Here is a 6,201-nt window from a genome sequence, read left to right as displayed (position 1 = left end):
GCAATTGTAAACATCAAGTCAACAGATGACAGATGGTCCCCAGTCGTGAATGACCAAGCACTTCCCGTAACCCCCCCTTCTCTCTCTCTCTCTCTCTCCCGGCTCTAACCAGCTGAAACATGATGCGCATTCGTCTAGTTGTTATTTGCAAACCCTTTCGCAAAAAAATACCCCAACAAATACAATCATCACAAAATTAATGGCGACTTTTTTTAAATGACTAAATTTGCAAATACTCATAGATCATCATCGTCAATTGTTAGTAAATTATTTCATGATAAATTCACTAAACCATACATATCGTAGCAGATTCAACTCGAAAGTATGGGGTAAATGAATGACTCAGTAAAACGAACTGAGGCGAAAGAGGTCTGCACATGAGACTATACAGTAGACGATTGTTGTCTGCGTAGATCTCTCGGAGCCGTGTGCAAAGCTAGATTGCGTGCATGCTCATGCGATCGACGAGTACAGATAGCTATGTAATTGCGTAATATTTCGAGGTGCATGTGCACACAGCCAGTTGAAACTAAATTATTCTCTCGTATTTCGTAAGTACAATTACTAATTAGGGAAATATTGCAACATGAATTTGGCCATTATTGATTTTATTTTCCTGCCGGGATACGGTCTAAGTTGATTGATCCCGGAACCGTCTCGGAGCCTCAGACCGCCGGGAATTCATCCCGATCCTGGACCGACTGACAACACTATATATATATATATATATATATATATATATATATATATATATTTTTTTTTTTTTTTTATTTATTTATTTTGAAACTCAATTTCCCAGTAAATTTCCATACAGAATTAAGATAAAAATTATGTTACATGTATTTTCATATGTCCTTATATTGATAAAACCATATTATTTCTATTTCATTTTCTCTCGCCATGATGAGCACATACATTCTTGAAATGTTCATGAATGAAGGAAATGCCAACTGTTTATTCAGAATCAGTATTGTGTAATACCTGATTTAACCTTATTTTGTATCGAATATTTTAATGCAAATGAGTTATAAAGTAATAGTACCCATTTTGTATAAGAGGAAAGAACGATACTGAATCATTTTTCTTTGCCCGCAAATTTTTTCGCGGGTCCTTGCAATCAATCTGTTTGTATTGCTCATAATTATCTATTTGAATAGGGACTTGTTTAGTTATATGCTTTCATCAAAATTCTCCAGAATAAACTATTGATACTTAAAGAATCTCCAAACCCTGAATGTAACACCATTCTCAATAGTTCACTGTTGAATGATTTACTGATAATGCCTGTAGAATTTATTATTCAAACATTCCTAGTCCCTTCATATAATTGTTTTTTCTGAATAAGATTCTTCTGAGTATTTTAAACTCCTAACAATCTGCTCTAAAACAATCATGATAATCCATTTTAGAATAGGGAGTTCCTTCATACAGGGAATTAAAAATAAACAGTGAGCTTTGTTTGTTGATGCTAATGCCGTAATGGCTTTCACACTTTCCTTGTACCATCCACAAAAATTCGGAATGATACAACGTTTAGGGTCTTTATGTTAATATTGTGAATACAGTATCATTGTTCAAAGAAGATTGTAACTGCAAATGATTTTTAAAGCAGATTCCATCTGGTTTAAAAAACATAAAGGACTTTTGAATAAGCATTGTGTTGTTTCATTAACCCCTAAATTCTGAACTCCTGGCAATTATTTATCTGTTTTCACTTTTGTACTGTTCAGAATAATCCTCCAGAAATTCATGAAATGACCAGAATTCTGGATCAGAATGGGGACTTGTTTCATTTTATGTTTTCAACCAAGTCTTGACAATATTCTCTTTTGTAATAAACAAGAGTTGTTAAGCAAAAAGTTCATATTATTATATTAGCAAATGCCATCTGTTCTCTTATGTGTCAAGATTCAGAATGGGAATTGAATTGTAGAAAACTGAAAACTGTCCAATCCCTAACAATTAGTTCTTCTCTGTCTTGCTCAGTGTAACCTTTTCACAATTGAGACCTCCTTAATGGCAATAATTTGTAAACATCTTCAATAGTGCACCATTGAATGCATGTTAACATTTTTTGTTCAAACGTTGAAATGCCTATAATATCTTTCTTTTTCGGAATGAAGTATAATGGCAAGCGATACTTTGTTAAATTTCTTACAAACAATGTTTTATATCGTTTTCTTTAACTTATCCAGAATTCTTTCGTGCTGTGCAACACCAGCATTCTCATCAGTGCACTCTTATAGATGATGTAGATGTAGATGTTAAAATTTTAGTTGCATTCAATTATTATAATGCAACGTATTGTCAGTTACTTGTATAAGGTTTAATTCAAAGGCTTCAAACACTTCAAATGCTTTTTCTTTTTGTCATGCACTCATGAAAATTGTCAGAGAAGAACAATAGGTTGTTTGTGTCGCAAATTCAGTGCCATTCTCTAATTTGTTATCTTGACAATCCTTGTTATAAACCTGTCATTTAAATGCATTTTTAAATACATGTCGATAACCTTTAGGGAGATGTCCTTACAAATTTCTGAGATCTAGGAAAGGGGATTGAACTGACGTAGACAATCCGGCATTCTTACAACACTTATAAGTCCACAAACACTCATTGCGTTTCTTCTTTAAAGACGCTTCTTTTCTCGCTCCCAAATCAGCTCTCTCTTAATTAACAACATTGCCCATTCTCCTTTCACTCTCTTTGCCTTTTCTTTAGTTTACTATTTTTCACTGCAGGTAGATACTTCCAGGGCGGTGCATTGGCCAACAGAGCCTTTTGTACTTTATAGTATATCTCTCAGTGACGATCCTGATACCTCCGTCTCTGTATCCACTTGACTGCACACACACGCACATGCACTCACTCCCAACACACATCCCTCAACATGATCAACAACACAGATGAATTCAATAATGAAAATAGATATTAAACAGTAGCAGAATTTAATAACTCATTTTCGAAAACAAACATCTTTAGCATTTTACATATCAACTCCGGAAGCCTCAACAAAAATTTTGAATACCTTCAACACTTGCTTTGTGCCATCAATTCGGTTCAATTTTCAGTTATTGGTGTCAGTGAAACCTGGTTCAATAAAAATTCTCCATTATTTGATTTACCAAATTATTCTTTGATTAGAGCTGACCGTATAGGAAGGAGAGGGGGTGGTGTTGCCTTTTACATTTCCGACAATTTGAAATTCTGTACTCGAAATTACATAATATTTGAACAAATTGAAACATTGTTTATTGAGATTGACATAGCTAAGAGTAAAAATATTATTATTGGCCTAATATACAAACCTCCCAATGTTGAATTTGACATATTTTATCAAAATCTGGAGCAATGTCTTGATAAACTTTCTACAGAGAATAAACATATCTATTTCATGGGTGATTTTAATACAAATTTTCTGAATATAAATAATTCTAATACCGAAAGATTTCTTCAATTAACTAATTCTTATGCTTTTTCCTCACATATGAATAAACCCCCAAGAATAACTGCAGCTTCTGCGACTTTTATAGATAAATTTTTTTCTAACATTCATAATGAAACAATCATCGGCGGTTTACTTTATTCAGAAGTATCAGACCATTTGCCAATATTCACGATATCCGAAACCAATACATCTAAAAATAAATCAACTATACCTCACCGCTATAGATTAGAAACTCCCAGAAAAATTGAATCTTTCAAACAGGACCTTTTTGAAGAAAATTGGACTGATATTTACAATGAAAATAATGTGCATATTGCTTATTAGAAATTTAACAATAAATTACAATATTACTACGATAAAAATTTTCCACTTGTGAGGAATCGTCAAAATTCCCGAGAGGCCAAAAACCTGTGGATCACAAAAGGGATTCTAAAATCAATACATACTCAAAATAGTCTTTACAAATTACATTTAAAAAAGCCGTCACCCATAAACATGCAAAAATATAGGAAATATCGGAACAAACTTACAAATTTAATAAGATTATCTAGCAAGATGTATTACTCAGACAAATTAACTACAGTTAGTGCTAATTCAAAAGCGACATGGCGGGTTATAAATCATCTAATTAGCATATTACGATATGTAATATGCTACTTCTCTTAAACTAGAAAGATTAAAAACACAAATAATGTCATTTTACTAAGAGGTCCTGTGACGAGGAATCGATTTAAAGCAATAATTTAAATATTTAGGTTATGCAATTATCGTAATCAGTCTAATTAGCATAATGAGCTAATTAGCATAAGTGTAATATATACGTATTTGTGGATGTCTATCCAAAAATGCCCAATATATAGATTATGCATCCCTTTTAGGGTTTTCTATAGCGAAGAATTCATTTATGACATTATTTTTCAATTTTAACCAATGTAATTGCTGTAATTAACATAATTAGCATAATGCACTAATTAACACATATACATGTATATGTGTAATACATATAAAAATATATATTTCTTTGTCATTTCATATCGAGAATGTCCGAAAACATGATTAATACAGGTACCCTATGCTTGTTTTATATGGCGAGGAATTTATTTATGACATTATTTTTCCCTTCTTACCAATGTAATTGTCGTAATTATCATAATCAGCGTAATGCGCTAATTACCATTATACATGTGCAATATATACTTTCCTTTGTCATTTTATATCGAAAATGCCAAACACATAAATAAAACAGCTATCCCATGGTTTTCTATCACGGGGAATTAATTTCTGACGTTATTTTTTCCTCTTTTTGCCAATGTAATTGTCGTAATTAGTATAATTAGCTTAATGCGCTAATTAAAATATATATGTGCAATATGTATATTCCTTTGTCATTTTATACTGAGTGAGAATTCCCGAAAACTTAAATAATACAGCTATTCTATAGTTTTTCGATGATTAGGAATTCTTTTGTGACATCAACTTTTTCCTTTAAAAAATTTTATTGTTTTAATTAGCTTAATTAGCATAATGCGCTAATATATATTTGCAATAATTAGATTTCTGTGTCAAAGTACTGTCTACATCATCCTGAAAACATATATAATACAGCTCTTCTAATGTTTTCTATGTTGATGAATTCATTTATGACAGTAATTTTCCATTTTAACCAATGTCAATGCCTCAATTAGAATTACTGGCCCAATGCACTAATTAACATCTATGTGCAATATATCAAGTATACAGTGCGTATCAAAAAAAAGTTTACACTTTGAAAAAGCCCTGGGAATTAAAAAATATACAACATTTGGGTGATTTTTTTTACATATATTCTTGGGTGTGGGTCTCATTTATCAAATGAAATTAAAAGTTTTTACAGAATGTTACACTTGAGTGAGCACTGTCCATTTTTGTAAAGCTCGCAGAAATCTGTTTGCCCAGAAAAGCTCGTTTTTCAAGCGGTGTCAAGGGGAAAGGGCGAAATCATACTTACCCTGGGAATCATTTCTCATATATTTCCCTTGCACTTTTAGTCAGTTGAAATAAAACAGATATATGCAAGCATTTTGTAACAATTTGGCACCAAAATTAAAATTTTATCACTTAGTACGCACAACCTTTTCCCTTTTTGTGCCAGCTGGTTTTGAGGACATAACTACATGTAAACAAAAGCTTATATCAGACATCTCCATCATTTTTTCTCTAAGTTTTTATCAATTGAAGTGGGTTTACATTTCATTTTTCATTTAATACTTGCTTCTCCACACTTTTCCCAAGCTTGATAATGATTAACAAAATGAAAATCAAGCCTTAGCCATTCCATGAAAATCACAGCTCAGTGCAAAGCAAATGTCGTCACGATGGCCTCGGAGTGTGGGGAAGTGGGTTGGGGCGCAATGGCACTCTTCGAAGTGTTTTGGGCAAGGAAACAAGTTTTAAAAAAGGAAAAGATATCTTCAAATCAATTTTAATAGCTAACTTCAATATGTTCTTCATGATTAAGGTCTACTTTTATTCGCAAAACTATTTCAAAGTTCTGCGCAAATCATTTTTCACTAACTTTTCAAAAGTAAGTGGTGCTCACTCAAGCGGAAATATTTTTCGACAGTTTATCGTCAGTTGCTTAAATGGATCCGTACCAATGTAAAAATGTGGAAAATCTTCAGGATACTACAAATGTATAATTTTACAGGACTTTTTCTAAGTGTAAACTTTTTTTTTGATACGCACTGTATATTCCTATGACCGGTGTGTTGGCTCAG

Source organism: Lytechinus variegatus, chromosome 2, assembly GCF_018143015.1.
Source record: "Lytechinus variegatus isolate NC3 chromosome 2, Lvar_3.0, whole genome shotgun sequence".
Taxonomy (NCBI): Eukaryota; Metazoa; Echinodermata; class Echinoidea; order Temnopleuroida; family Toxopneustidae; genus Lytechinus; species Lytechinus variegatus.
The sequence above is the reverse complement of the archived record's forward strand: the minus strand, read 5'-3'. Positions refer to the sequence as shown.